Genomic DNA, 16,225 nt, shown 5'->3' with positions numbered 1-16,225 from the left:
ACATTAAAAACTTATAATCACGGAAGTGTACCATCCACACGTTTAACTTAAGCTAATTCAGCTCTAACGTGCTTGCTTACCTTGATAATGAGGAATCCTCAGGAGGCAAAAGGGCAGGTAGGAGTTGCCATCTGGGAAAGGTAAGGAGTGAATTTGGGTCCTTGGTGGCTTCCCGGCTTCCGGCTTCCATAGCAGAGAGAGGCACAAACCAAGCCCTCAAGTCTCCCCTGCAGCAATGGTTCCCAATCATCCCAACATTCAGCACCTGGGTGCTCTTTTAAAGACCTCCAAAAGTCTCACCAACCTGTAAGTGAACCTGTTGTCTGAGAAAAGGCATAACAACACAAAAACACTATGAATTATTCTGGCTTGAAAAGAATTTGCATATTTTTTTCATTGCACTAGCTTTGAAAATCTAGTCATCTGTCTATGCGTAGAAGGTAATGTTTATTCATTCCACAGACAATTCCGGCTGCATTTTGGATGAGCAGGGCCTTGCTGTGACTCCAGAGCCCAACCCCCGACCTCTGCAGTCTCCAGGTCACACTGGAGCAGTTCTCAGTTTGCAGCCCACAGCCCATTGAGTGGGTCCGTAGCTCCCTCCTAAACACCCACAGTCAGATCCATTCTCTCTCTGATTCTTAAGAACAAGTAACACCACGTACATCCATCACTTTCCGGCTTTAGGCATGACTAAGTGCCACTTTCTAGGAAACTACTAAGTGAGTGACTACAATTTACTAGTCATAACTAAAATTAGTACGTTACTAGGGTTTACCACGAACTCAGCGGCAGTATTCTTGCAAGTCTGGCTCCTGCTCTGTGCTTGCCAACACTGTAAAACTCCCACGGCACAACTCAGGAAGTGGCAATTGGTGGTATAGATGGGATGCAGGGTCTTTGGCCTTGCCTGGGTGAGAACCACTGTTCTAACAGGCTCTTGAAATTCAGAAATCTCCTCTCTGGGATCTTCAGTCCTCCATCCTTCCCTGACATTTTGAGCTGCCCCCACATCAATCCTGACTCGGCACATTTAAACCACAATGAGTTACTCACACAACAGACTTTAAACAACTAGTATCCATCAGTAACATCAAAATTCCAGTTCTAACTTCCAAATGCCAAAGACCTCCTTCACACACTTAATAAATATTCATGAAGACTCCAATATATCAGGCATGTGTTAGTTCCGGGCATACATAATGAAGTCTGTCACATTCCCTGCCTGCATTAAGCTTACAGTCTGGTGTCAGAAAAAGACATGACGTAAGTAAACAGCAAAGCAATCATACAATTCTCGGTGCTTAAAAAAGCTACACCAGGTATCGATGGAGAGAATAGCAGGGGAGGCCCTATTTAAACATAGTGGTTAAGGAGGGTGTATCAGCCCGGGTTCTGCGGTTGTAAGCAACAGAAAACGATGCTGGAAATTGGCTGAAAAGATGTGGGGTGGCTCACAAAAGCAATGGAAAAAACTGGAAAAGGCACAGAAAGGACAGGAACGAGGGAGATTCTGGGGGTCTAGGGAGCAAGAAGGAGTGGAGTATCTTAAATGTCTCACATACGGGATGTATCAAGGCCAACCATCTCGCATCCCTGGTTCATTTAGGACAAGGGCCCCCTTCTTGCTGGAGAAGGTGGTGGAAGGGGAGGGTACTTTGACTGACAGTTGCTCCAAGACTACATGGAATGGGAGGGAAATAGGAGTTCTACGGCAGATCCCATTGGTTGGCCAAACCAATATGCATTTCCACTTCCTTCCTTTCTGTCTTCTTCCATTGTCAAGGCTAAAAAAAAACCACCAAACTGAAATCCTTGCCTTCCCAGCCTCCCTTGCAGCAAGAGGTGGCCACGTGACACAGGTCTGGCCAGTGAGACAAACTACTGGGGCTGGGGGTAGGGGGTGTTCTAGAAAAACCTTTTTTTCTGAATAAAAAGGACAGATGTTGCTGGGACCACCACTTTCCATTCTTCCTGTTTTGAACATGGATATAAATCCTAGAATGGCAGCCATCAGCCTTCTACAAGCATGAGAGAAAGCCCAAGGGAATTACAGAGCTACTCTTCTGGATATTGTTGTGCTGATGAACAAACTCTGCACTCACCTGCAAACTTGTTTTGTGAGAAAAATAAACCCCTATTTTTTTAAGCCATTGTTTGTCAGGTATTAGCCTATTACTTGGGGTTGTTTGTATCGTAAACTTGGGGTTGTTTGTTACTGCAGCAAAGCTGACTAATACACTGAAAATAATGCTGTTACCAAAAAAAAAAAAAGAAAGAAAAATGGTATGGATGTTGGGTAGGCAAAATTAAGGAATATTGACTCTTGAAGGCCTTACTAAGAAAGTGACAATAAAGCTGAGGTATAAATCCTGAAAAACAATCAGCCATGCAAAGAATCAGGTGAAGAGTATTCTAGCTCAGGGAACAACATGTTCAAAGAGCTGAACTAGGAAAGCACTTGGCATTTTTCAGAAATTGCAAGAAGATCAGCATGGCTGGAACATCCTCGTTCTCACTCTATTCCCATCCCCCCCCACCCCCCGTTCCCAATCCTTTAGCTTGGACTCATGTTTTTAATGCCACTGTCATCAGCTTGGACTTGATGATCCAACTCAGATTCACCGTCCCTGACCATCCATCTCTCCAAGGACTCAGCTTGCAATCATCTTGGCTCATCCCACTCTTAGCTATTCCAGCTCTGACCCCAGGAACCAAACACCAGCCTGGGCCCTGTCTGGACCCCTTGGAAACACAAGGCCAGGCATCAGACAAGTTGGGCTTTCTCCCATTCTCACTACCCTGGCTCATCTTGCAGGGCTCCAATTCAGCACTGAGGAAGTAGAAATCCCTCCACATCTCTTAATTCGTGGTTACACACAGCTCGTTAAGCTTAATTAATGAGGCTTTATCAACTTGTTTCTGATGCCGTGGTGGAAAGTTGAACTCTACATGAAGGCTGGGGAAACAGATGGGTGGGTGTGTCTTTATAGATCTCAGTGGTAAGCTGTATTCCTGGTGGGCACTCATTGGATACTTGGTTGAAAACAGTCAAAATCCCAAGCTTATTAAACTAAGTAATATATCTGCTCCTAAGTCCTATGAAACAGACCGATTTTAAGATACCTGCCTGCACACAGGTCCTGTCACTGAGAACCTGCCTTCATCACAGCCCTGGAATGCATCCCAGTGGCTTTCCATTACTCAGGAGGCTTCTCAGTTATTGATCCCGTTTGGGTTTCTGAGAGAGTTGTGTCTTTACAATAAACCCTGTCTGGCTCAGGGGGAGCCTGAGTGGATCTCTGTTCTTTACAACTCAAGATGTTCAGACCTGCTCTCAATTTTGCCCACAGCTGCGTTACCTAGTAGACACCATAGCAATAGTATGGTTATCTGGAGAAGCGCCGCCGCCTAAGTTGATCCTTTGGGAGAAGGTTTGGAGTCAAGGTCAGCCACGCAGAGAGGAGATGAGGAAGGATAGGGAAGTCAAGAAATAGAAACATGAAGTTGGAGGCTGACAGAGATGGAGGAGGCTACTGGCTCTTCTGAAATCCACAAGCTGGGGTCCCTGGGGGGCCAAGTTCAGCCTTGCAAACAAACATGTTTTGTTGGGCTGGAACCATGTATTTTTAAAAATTTGAGTGTAAATGCTTTGGGACAAGAAAACACTTTTTTGTTCCCCGTAGTCTTCACCACTCCCTATTGTCAGACATCCAACAGCTTCCTTCACTTCGTCACATACACAGCAGGCTTCTGTAGCCAACTGTGTTTGTCATCTGCGCTTTATGTAAAAAGTCTGGCTAGAAAGGATCTATCATTCAGTTCAACCCTGACCTCACATTTGAAATCTTTCTTTCAGAGTCCCACCTTTATTAGCCTTATTAATATCTATTCATCATTTTAGTGCATCTAATAATGGGCAAACCTGCATCGAAAGTCAAAAGGAGCATCTCGTGTTGTTTTGGACTTGAGGGATGGATAACACACACCTCTCACCAGTTGCTGAAGCTCAAGGAGGGAAATAACCTCAGGAATTCCCTTCGGAGGGAAAGAACGTTCTCAGTGGGATCATTTCTGCCTCTGGGATCATCTGACTTCTCATGGGAGGAAGAGCCAAAAATGTCTCCCTAAACTAGAAGAGGGGGGAAAAGAAAATGCCCTTTGGGACTGCCATGATGGGGAAGGCTGATCCCGGCCGGGGCACAGCTGAGGGCAGTTAGGCAGTGCGTCCGGCCTGGTAAGAGACGCTCCTGCTCCTCCGGCTGCCTTCCCCAGCTCAGCCTGAACTTTCGACCCCATTGTCTACTCTAATTACTGGAACCAGCAGGATTAATTCCTCGACCTACTTTCCAGTCCTTTTTGCTGCCACAGAGCGATAAGGCCTCACTGGGCTTCTCTCTGTCATTTTAATGCAACAGAACTCACTGAGAAGTTACATGCAAACTCGCATTAGAACCAAAGGAGCATCTATCTCATCTTTGAACTGAAGAAAGGGGCTCAGGATTGCTCCTTTTCAGCTGATTCTAACATTCCCGTTCTCTAAAGCTACTTAACAAAGAGCAATCAAACATGTGAAAAAAAATCCCCTACTTTGAGAACAATGGGATATAGAAAGGAAAACAAGATATTTTATATCTACTAAATTTGCATAAAATGTGAACTGGTAATACCAAATGCTGGTGAGATTGTAAGAAGCCAGTATGTTCGCAAGTTGCTGGTTGGCACAATTTTACAACACAGCAATATACATCAGGGGCCATTAAAAACATTGCTCTCCATTGATCCAGTAATCTCATTCCTGGGAAGTTATCCAAAGGAAATGGTTCAAAAGAAGGAAAAAGCTGTATACATAGAGACCTACCCTGCAGCATAGAGACAGGGGTGGCAAAATGACCTAGGCTGGCAAACCCATGGACCAATTTCAGCCTGAGGCCTGTGTTTATATGGCCAACAAGCTAAGAATGATTTTTTAAAGCATTCTTGACAGATTGTTAAAACAAACAAGCAAACAAAGGATATGTGAAGGTTGCTGACCCTGGAGTAAGAGAAAACTGGATGAAGACTATAAAACAACATGGGGAAATGTTTACAATACATTAAGCTTTGCAGAATATAAATGGAATGGTCACGATGATATCAACCATGTGAAAAAAATATGTCATGTGCACACAGACAAGAAGAGTAGGCAAAAATGAAATCTAGTCTTCGGGAGTAATTTGAAATGATGTACTTTTCTCAAAAAAAAAAAAAGAGGGCCGGCCCAGTGGCTCAGGTGGTTGGAGCGCTGTGCTCCTAACTCTGAGGCCGCCAGTTCAATTCCCACATGGGCCAGTGAGCTGTGCCCTCTACAGCTAAGATTGTAAGATTATGAACAACAGCTCTCCCTGGAGCTGGGCTGCCGTGAGCAGCCGGAGGTTGGTGTGAGCTGCCATGAGCCGCAAGTGGTCAGCAGCTGCTGTGAGCCGCTGGCTGATGACCACCACCGACTGCCTCAGTGGGGGGCGGGGGTGGGGAGTGCAAGGCTCATAATACCAGCACGGGCCAGGGAGCTGTGTCCTACACAACTAGACTGAGAAACAACGGCTTGAACCGGTCGCAGGGGGTGGGGGGGGAATGGGTCGTTGGAAGAAAGGGAAAACAAAACAAAACAGAATCCTTCTTATTAAAAACAACCTGGATACTCATGGGCAGGGAGTTTATTGTGTAAATGCTGCATTCTTGTGAGGGAATACTATGCAGCCATTAAAAAGTGTTGTGGGTCTATATTTACTGAGACGGAAAGATGCTCATGATATACTGTTAAGTGAAAAGGCATATAATAGAACAGCCTGCACAGTGTGATTTCATTTACATAAGTTGAACATGTATCCATGTCTGTGTATATGCATGGAGAACAATCTGGAAGGATAGACACCAAATATATTTATAGCAGTTATCTCTGGGTGATGGGATTTGGGGTGAATTTTATTTTCTTTTTACTATTGGAAGGTTTGTGGGGTTTCTTTTTGCAAGGCCCATTTATTATTTTTAGAATTAGAAACAAAGTATTTTCACCAACACTTTTTTAATGTTGTTAAAATGTTTTCACACTATGCAAGGAAAATTTGCCATTTACAACGCAGTCAAGGTCCTAGGAATCTGAACACAACTGTCCCCTCTGAGCTACTGGCCTGCCTTATCACACTGTCCCCACTTTGAATGCTACTTTCTCTAGCCTGGAGCTCTAAAATACAGGTCTAAGATTAGGTTGAAAAGAGTGAGGCCCATGCTTTGGGTTCAAAATTTAAGGTGACACGGAAAAACTCAGTAATCACGATAAATATTTTAATGCCATGTTTCAAAAAAAATAAAAATGAATGTGGAAAATCCATGATGAACAAAATATTAACATTTTAAATAAAGACAAGACCAATTTTTCCTTTTGCCTCTGGCCTTAATGTGGCTTGACATTGCACAGTTACTGATCCTGTTTTTATTTAAAATATTGATCTTTTGTTCATCATGGGTTTGTTGGCATTAATTTTTATTTCTAAAAAGTGTAATACAGAATTGTACACCTGAAATCTATGTAATTTTACTAACAATTGTCACCCCAATAAATTTAATAAAATAAAATTTTAAAAAAAAGTGTATTAAAATATTATTATACTTGATACTGAGTTTCTGGCACCCCCTTACATATACCAAAAAGCACTGAATGATACACTTTATAATATCAAATTATATCTCACTGACGCTGTTTAAAAACTTTATTTGTGGCTATCGAAATTTGAATTTTATGTTGTTTTCATGTATCACAAAATATTCTTCTTTTCTTTTTTTTTCTCCCAGCCATTTATAGGTGTATAAACATTCTTAGCATGTGGGCGATATAAAACAGGTAACAGTCCCGATTTGGCCCACAGGCCATCATTTGCTGCCTCCTGAGTTAAACCAGGGAAATGCTCACACAGAACCTGACAAGCAAGACTTTAAGTTTAAAAGGAGTCAACTGGCCTCTGTGAGGCTGCTTCCTCCCATAGAAGATGGGCCAATGCCTACCACTCGGGGTGCTGTTAGGGAAATACAGGCTAAGCACCTAGAACAGAAGCCTCCCTCGGGGGTGTCAATATTTAGGTTCTCCAGGCCCCAGGCAGCTTGATCTGAGGCCCAGAGGCTGCTGGATCAGTCAGGCCATCAGTCATTGGCCTCTTTCTGCTGTCCGTACTCCCCACTTCTCGCTCATATTTCTCAGCAGAGTTTTTAATGACTGTCCCAGCAGCCGCCACCTAGCAGCTTATCTGCCTCATTACTTTGCGACAGGGCTGTAAAGCTGCAGATAACCCTGGCTCTCAGGGCGGGGAAGGCCGCTGCCTTATCAGACACCGCTTGCAATAATTAACCATGCGGGGAAATAAAAACAAATATTGGACAGCGAATGCCTCACATGTAACCGAAAGCCCCTGACTCAATGAAGCCTGTGGGCTCTGCTGTTTCCTTATCGCTCTAACTCTGTACTCATTGCATTTTTCCTGAAATTTTGTAATTTCTACCATCTGAACTCCTGTTTCACCCTGTGGGGAACAAACAACGCCCACATCTTAGCTTTCCAGTTTTCATTCACCCTCACTGTTAAAGACCTTGCCCTCCTTCCTTCCCAAGTCTTTCTTGCTCCCAAATTCCTCCACTTCAATCTGTCACATCAGACCATCGCTTAATTGGATGCAGTTTTGCGTGTGGTAGCAATGTGCCAGCCTTGGAGGATGGATCATGAGGGGGTCTAAGCCCATCTGACCAAGTGACCAGTTTTGGCCAATGAGACCTAAGCAGAAGAGTTTTGCTTTCTTGACAAATGAGGGTATAGCTGGCATTGCCTCTGTCATCGTCTTCCTGTTTTGAACTGGGAAAATGATGGCCGGAGCTGTGGCAACGATAGCTGACCATGAGCAAGTGGTCAAAAGACTCTCAGAGACATTAGGCATGACATGACTGAGGCACGCAACCAACACCACAATTCTTGTCTGATGAAAAGATAAACCCTTATGTGCTTAGCCACTGTGATGCTTTTGGTTACAGACAGCGCCGCAGGTAGTCCTGACTGGTGGAGCAGGGTTGACCATAGACAGGCTTTCATTGCGAGCCCAGAGCACCAAGCCGAAGCACCAACTCGTGGTGTCTGGGGTCTAGGGTCAGGTTACCAGGCAGGCTCAGCCACTTAGAACTCAGGTCCTGAAGGTGAGACCAGGAGACCTGAGCCCCCTTTGCTAAGTTAGAGACATGGCGGCAGGTTAGCTGCCAGAGGACGAAGTGCCTCCATCCCACCTGGCACGCTGGGGCACGGCAGGGCCAGAAGAATGGGTCTCCCGCAAGGACAAGAAGGGCTCACCCACCCTGACACCTGTCTAGATCGGGGGCTGTCGCTCCACTATGTGCCCCGACCCCCTGCTTCCTCAACAGGTTCTCGCATCCTGTTGCTCTGATTCTCTCTCAGGAGGTCTTATTTTCACAACCTTCTCCCTTTGTTCACTTGCTGCTCAGAATAAGGTAGAAAGTCGATAGGACAGCAGCTTAAAACTCCAAGGGGCTGTACCCCATCTCCGCCCCACACCCGTATCCCAACCCAACCCCCACGTATAAACATTTGCTGCCTGAGTGACTGAACGCACGCGTGAGCAGACCCCGCAGACTTCATCCCTTCGCTCCGTGCTAAACCATCATAATTTCTATTTGACTTTGTAAAGCATTATGTAATTTGAATTCTGCAAATTTACCTTCCTAATTATGTTCTTCTTTGGCTAACATAGAAATCACTTTGTCCAGATCGAGCGATGGTGAGGGGAAGTTTGCTATGTGTTGGGATCATAAGGTACATAATCCATACACTATTGGCAGTCAAGAGTTGGCTATATCAGGAAGGTCAACTGGACTGATATTTAAAGCATGGGAAAGTGTGTGTGTGTGTGTGTGTGTGTGTGTGTGTGTACATGCCTGGTATCCAGCTTCTGCATTAGCCAATCCATGGAAACTGGATCTACTTAAAACCCCACCTACCAGCTCACTCTTGGACTAGACCTTCCAACCTCCTTGTCACTGTTTTGCGGGTCACACGGTAGTCCATAGCTTCAAAGATCCAGCAATGAGTCACACTCCACCTGGCCCTGCTCAGACTTCCGGACTAGGTTCCCGGGTTAGTGTACCAGATACTGACATACTGCTTATCTCTCTGCTTGGCCAATACAGAAAAGAATGAATGAAAGCAAGAAAGCAAATAAGGAAGGGAAGGAGGGAGGGAGGGGAAACGAGGAAGGGAAAAGGATGGGTGGATGAACTCTTCATACCATAGGTTCCCAACCTCAAATCTCAGTTCTCCAGTGATAACTGCTATGTGTTGACTCCTATGCCACCCTTCCCCCTAGATCGCCACTGACTGACTGCTATTTAGGCTGGAGTTGGAGTTTACTTGGACGTTAATAGGCTCCACTTTCCCCTGGGAAGGACCCCAAACACCCAACCAACCCGGCAGGAGACTCCTGGCCGCACACATATGTGCCGGGGCCTGGGATGCCTGGTTCCTGGGCTTGTTCCAATGTTTAGACATTTGATGGGGCCTGACTTGGTCATGTGCCTTTAAGCTGGCAGGTCTTGCCCCAGCCACAGGGCCAGTATTCAGTACAAATGAACGACTGACACTGTCAACTCATTCATAGCTTTTGTCCTGAAACATTTGCCTGGACCTTGCTAGCTTCGCTTTTGTTCCTAATATCCTCTGGGTATTTTGGCTCCAACTCCTATACTAACCCCCAGATTGAGTTAAGATTCCACACCATTGTCTGTGATCTCATGGTTCCCTCCCTCCTGGACAACGGGTCACACTTGACTTCTTAACCACAACTGTACCACTGAATTCTGCCTTCCCTTCTGAATGAAGGTTCAAGCGAGTGCCTCTGAGGACACACTCTGGGCATCCAAATCCAGGAGCCTACATTCACAGCATCTTGTAGCATTCTGTCTCCTGCATCTATACCTGTGGATCGGCTTGGATCAGTAACACCAGCCTTCCCTAGTCTTTCTTGGCAGCTTTCATTCATCAGATGTTTATCAAATACCTACTATGTGTCAGGCACTGGGGATTTCATGGCAGCCTACACATCCACAGTCAGGACACTGAAACCTCTTGGAAAGACAGACACGTGAACAGGCAATGCAGCATGTTCAGAACCAGAACAGACGTACAAGACCTCCATGAACCATCACAGCACCTCCCACAAGGAAAAGTCAGCACTAAAATGAGGGAGATGACGGTGGTGCCCTATACCAAATGGGCTGCAAATGGAAACCCCAGGAAATTGCTGACCCCAAGTTCCCTACCCTGGAAAGCACCCTACTTCCTCCTCTGACGGCCTTCCCTGCCTTCAACTACTATGGATGCCACGAGTCACTCAGATAACCAAGCTCTGGAGGGCCAGCCGGGCGTTCTTCTCACAGAGGAAGACTTTTTTGAACCTCCTCTTGAGGTGTTTCTGCCCCGAATGAAAGAGTTGGAGGAATTACTGAAAACACAATGACTGCCAATTCTGCTCCAAGATAATGGGGACAAAGGCTTTTAAAGAACTGTCTGATTCTAATATATATATATATATATATTAAAAGGAGGCTGGGCTCTTGTCTCCATGAAACAAGAAACCAAGAGATGCACACCGTACATAAGTCCTGGAGTAAGACAGTCAAGAAGAGCAAAATAAACGCATTAAAAGAAAGGTTTGTTCCCTCTCCCTCACATGGGTATTTTTAGCTAATACTCACAGCATGGCACCTGGAAATTTAAACTCGCTAATTTGAACTGTGTGAGCAGAGAAAGTCTAAAAGAGTAAGTGGTTCAAATGATAGAATTTATTTGGACAGAAATTATTGAATTACCTGGAAAAAGTAGAGCAGCAGCAGAAGCAGCGTGGGGAAGTGGTGGAAAGTCTATTTAAATGAATACAGAAGGCTGATTTGGTAACAGAACACAATTGTTTTCATGCAAATGATGCCTGAAGTCCTCAAAAAAAGTGGTTTTCCTTCCTCTTCCTGCCGCGATGGGCTTCCCTCCATCACTTGCTGTCCTCTTACTCTTCTCCTCAGGACTTAAGGTGGGCAGGGCACAAGGGGAGAAGTGGCTTCTTAATAGAGGAGGGTCCAGAAAGGTGAGCCTGTTATATTAGGTGGGTGCAAAAGTCATTGCGGTTTAAAAGGTTAAAAATATTTGCAAAAATTGCAATGACTTTTGCACCAACCTAATACTTGCGATGCTATTCATTTCTACATCTAAACCTTTTGTGTTAGTCCTGATTCTAGGAAAGAATGGGACTTAAAGTAGGAAGATTTTATTAGGGGAAAGGCCTGTGTGGGAAAAAGTAGGGAGGGACTGAGGCAAGGCTCAGAGGACCATCAGATCCTGATGAAGCGGAGAGGGGAGGGAGGTTTTGTGGGTGCATCCCAGATAACCGTGCAGTCTGAAGAAGATTCGGCAGGGCCTGCCGTGCTCAGGCATTGGCTGGGAGAAGCAGCCCTGGGGATATCAGGCCTTGATCAGCTACCCGCCCTGTGGTAAGAGGTCCTCCAGGCACATTGTCAGGGTCCCTCCACTTCTCTTTAGTGTTAAGGTGGCTCCAGTTTCAAGTTCAAATCCACGTATGTTTGGATTAGGGCTTTCCGCACAGCTTTTGGATGTGGGATGCAAGGGAAGAGATAAAGTTTGCATGCTAAAACATTTCAGTTGCTGAGATAGTCCAGTGGTTTATGAAGAGCATTGGAGCAAATATTTAAAAATCAAGGTAGAGCTTCTCAAGGGTAGTGCTCTCCAGGCAGAAACACTTGGGACACCTGTTAAAATTTCTTTATTTCTGCCCAGACTTGTTGGATCAAAACCTTGAGGGTTGAGAAACAAAGCTCAATTCGATGCCATATTTATCGACAGCACCAAGGTCAAAGGAAGCTCTTTTGAAGGGATTCACACCAAACCCAAATTAAATGATACCCGAATAAGTGACATCAGGCTATATTTTCATATAACAATCTACATATTTCCTGCCACTAGTAGCTACATACACCCTCCTGCTTCAAATTCCTATTTTCTAAACTGTCCTTTCAGACAGCTAAGAAAAGTTACAACATTCTCCAAGAACTGTGCTTCAGTAAGGTTACCCAATTGCTTTCCTCCTGTTAATCTGAGGGTCTTAAACTATACATGTGGTTGTATAGGCCTGAGCTACCAGTCTACAGGATAAAATCAACCATCATAACTCAAGTAAAGTGTGTCTGATTTCTCCTCACCCAAACTTCAGGGCTGACCATGTTTGAGATAAAGAATAGACAATTAAACCACTTGGGAAATGCAGGGCAGGCGTGGAGGGGGGAGGAGGCGTGGATATAGGAGAGATGGGGTCACAGAGCCAACTCCTGTCTTCATCCCTTCTGAATTGCCAATGCTTTCTCCTTCCACGCCCCGCTGGATTTCATAACTTCCATGAGGCCCCTTTCCCAAAAGGGACTGACAGTCCTGATTCCAATCCTTAAACTTAGCTGGGTAGGAAGGCCAGACGTGGACTTTGTCCTCTGCCTGACACGGGTAACCTTGACTAAAAAGAAACCACCACAATGCACATGGCCCTGAAACTAAAACAATGGACCGCAATATGCAGATTAGGACGTTGGAGTCATCTCTCCATTGGCTCATTGTTGGAGTGATGTCACAAAGGCCCAGCCCAAAGGTGGCCAGAAGTTCTGTGGGCAAGTTTCTGAACAAGCTGAAAAGCTTTTATTATTTGGTGTGTGTGTGAGCCTCCAATCATTTTTTTTTTTTAATTAGCTGGTGCTGGTTTCCTACATTTCCTGTGGTATGGGGGAAAAAAAATGTGTTCATGTGCAGCCAGAGCTGAAGGACTCGGGGGTGAAGAGGATTTTGTTCTCTCGTGTGGTTCTCTAGGGTTGACCTGAGTTTTGAACAAAAATGGGGAAAGCTATGAATTTTAAATGAGCTATGGGGACCTCACAGACCTCTTTGGCTTAGTGGTTTCCAAGAAGCCCCAGGCTGACTCAAACTCTGTGAATCAGTTGGTGGAAGTCTTTGCTGATCTTGACCCCAAACCTAAAGAAATGCAGGCTTTTCCCTGCCTCTCTTTGCCAGGTTCAAGACAAAACAGAATCAAGTTTCCTGACTTGTGAGCTTCTGACAATCGCCCCTCAATGTGAATCTCCCAATTTGAATACCTCTGAAGAGCTAAAGTCTATTAGAGCCGAGAGAGAAAGCTTATGTAGAGATAACAAAATGGATAATTTCAAGCTTCACACACCCTGAAAGCTTGTCTTTTCCAAACAGTTGCCCTAGAAATGTCTGGCAGCAACTATGACACCGCCTACTTGGTCTCCTAAAGCCACCGGGAATTTTTCCAACATCTCTCACCACAGGGAATCCCTTCTCCCCAAGTTGGCACAGGCGGAGATATAACACAGCTGAAACATTTCGTGGGGCTTGGGGGTGGGGGGGACTCTACATTGTTTGTTTGGTTTGCCCAGATACCATTTTACCTCCTGAGAATAGCATTCATTTTTTTTTCTCCTTTGGAAAATTATCTCACCTTCATTGTCAGTCTCCGTTTGGATGAAGGGGGATCCCCTTCCCCTGCCCCAGATCTAGAGGTAGGCATGTGTCTCAGGCCTGGCCAATCCACATGTTCCATTCTCCTGGCTACACAGTGACTAGATCAGAACTGGGCATGCCACACATGTGGTCCAGTGATGGGCAATACGGGGACTTGGATGGGAACTCTTTGAGAATAGGTGCTCTCTTTTCTCACTGTTATTGTTAAGCTGATGGGAGGCAGCCACGGAGCTGATGGTGACCACTTTTGCCCCTACAAAGAATGAGGCTATTCAACACTGAAGTCAGTACCAAAAAAAAAAAAAAAAAAAAAGGATGAGCTTAAAGAGAGACATTTCTCACAACAGTGTTTGAGCACCTGGATCCAGCTGTTCCTGAAACTAGCATCCCTGTACATTTTAGTTACTGGAGCTAATACATTTTCATTTTGATGTAAGTCAGATTTAGTTGAGTTTCTGTTCACTCAGTAAGAGTCCTCACTTGTACATCTTACCATAGGGTTGGCCTTACTCTCAAGGATGGGTTAAAAGCGACACGAGTCCCCTCCCTATGTGGTTTCTTACTGGTTCCTTCTGCTTGGTTGGTCAGGGAGGGTAAGGGTTGATGCGATGGCATATCAGATAGGGGAGATTGGTTATTCTGGAGTACCATAGCACAGGGATCAAATGAAGGGCACTGGGGTCAGATAGAGTTGGACAACTAACACCTCTCTGAGCCTCACTGCTCTCATTTGTGACATGGGGGAATGAATGTCTCTCCCTCTTGGTGCAGTGTGGAGGTTTTATCCAGTGTCTTATGCACAGTTAATGCTCAAGAAGCAGTGGCCATTAGCAACCTGCCATAGAAGAGCTGTGTTCTCTTCTCTGGCCTCCAGAGCAATGTAGGGATGGTGATGGGCAGGCTCTGGAAGCCTTCACTGAGGTTGGACCCAACAACGCTGAGCCTCTGTTGACACTGCCAGCCACAAGCACCTGCCAAGCAAGCAGCATGCACCTGCCACCTGCCACTCCAAGAAGGGATTCCAATCCAGCCAGAGCAGGCCACATCCATCCTAGGCCAGACCCTGGCTTTGTGCCCAGTCTGTGAGCCCGTGCACCTGTTCTGAAACCCCAGCTGGGCTCCATTCTTTACCTCTCCCACCTCCCACCCCCAGCTTCCTTCCTTGATCCAGTACCTTCCATGTCCTAGGCTTGGTGCCGGGCACCACGGGACACAAGGAGAGACATCTGCACGGGTGGAGTACCTACTAACCGCCACACGATGCCAGGTGTGGGCCCTGGATATGTGTATCTCTCAGCCTCATGAATCCCGAGACTGTGTTAACATTCCCATTTTACAGAGGAGTGAACTGAGAGCAGTGCCCACTGTAAGTGGCAGAGTCAAGATCCAAATCCTGGTGTGTTTCTTCAAAGCCAATATTCTTCCCTCAACTCTAACAGTTGTCTACCACAATAGCAACTGTATTGTAAAATGATCCTACATTAAAAAACATAGCGCCTTGATCCCAGAGAAATAAACACCTATGTTCATACAAAACCCTGTACACGAATGTTTACAGTGGCTTTATGCGCAATTACCAAAAACTAGAAACAACCAAAATGCCCCTCAGTTGGAGGATGGATAGAAAGTGTGGTACATCCGTCCTATGGACTATTCTGCAGCAATAGAAAGGAATGGACTATTGATACATAGAACAACTTGGATGCATCTCAAAGGCATTGTGCCGAGTGGAGAAAAAAAAAGCCAATTTCAAAAGTCTGCATACTGGATGATTTCATTTATATAACACTTTCACAATAACGAAACGGAGAATAGGTTAATGGCTGCCAGGGACTTGGGGAGGGGGAGTTGTCACTCTAAAAAGGTAACACGAGGCAGCGTTGAGGTGATGGAACAGTTCTGTATCCTGACTGTCATGGTTACTACACAAGGTTATCTACAGAATTACCCAAGTGCACCCCAAACCAGTGAAACCTGAATAATTGGTCAATTGTACCAATGCTATTTCCTGGTTTGGATATTGGACTATAATTACACAAGATGTTTCCATGGGGGGAGCTGGCTGAAGGGTCTCTTGTCCTTTTGTTGTTATCTTCATTTTTTGAAACTTCCTTTGAATTTGTATTTTAAATATTTTAAAATATTTTAAATTAAAAAAACAAACAGCGCAGTGCCTAGTACATAGTAAGTGCTCAGTAAATTGTACCTATAAATCCTACCGTGCATGGAGTAGGGAGATAGCTACATTAACAACTGATTTGAACACAGAAGGTGGAAAGAAGAGATGTGAAATAGAAACATACCATGAGCCACGGTGTAATTCAAATGTCCTAGTAGCCACATCAAAATGGTAAACAGGAACAGATGAAATTAATTTTAATAAGATGTTTTATTTAACCCAATATACCCAAAATATTGTTTCAACATGTACTCAAAAATAAAACTTAGTGAGATATTGTATATATATATATGTGTGTGTGTGTTTTTGTGGGACTACATCTTTGAAATCTGTGTGTGACTATATAGTACATCTCAATGCAGATACTAAATTTTCACTGAAAATACTTGATCTGCATTGTGATTTCATAAAATTTACGGTTGAAC

General features: G+C 44.9%; 1 long non-coding RNA gene across 4 annotated transcripts in view; it reads right to left on the bottom strand.

Annotated features, from left to right (window-relative positions):
* The window catches only part of LOC109448612 (uncharacterized), a 57,084-nt gene that overhangs the window by 22,709 nt on the left and 18,150 nt on the right, over positions 1–16,225 (bottom strand). For all 4 annotated transcript variants that reach the window (XR_012492625.1, XR_012492627.1, XR_012492626.1 and 1 more), the window contains exon 3: positions 81–323. This is a non-coding gene — a long non-coding RNA (uncharacterized LOC109448612). The remainder of the gene's footprint in view (positions 1–80; positions 324–16,225) is intronic.

The sequence above is a fragment of the Rhinolophus sinicus genome, linkage group LG16 (assembly GCF_036562045.2).
Source record: "Rhinolophus sinicus isolate RSC01 linkage group LG16, ASM3656204v1, whole genome shotgun sequence".
Classification (NCBI taxonomy): Eukaryota; Metazoa; Chordata; class Mammalia; order Chiroptera; family Rhinolophidae; genus Rhinolophus; species Rhinolophus sinicus.
Note: the sequence above shows the minus strand (reverse complement) of the source record. Positions and strands in the feature narration are given on the sequence as shown.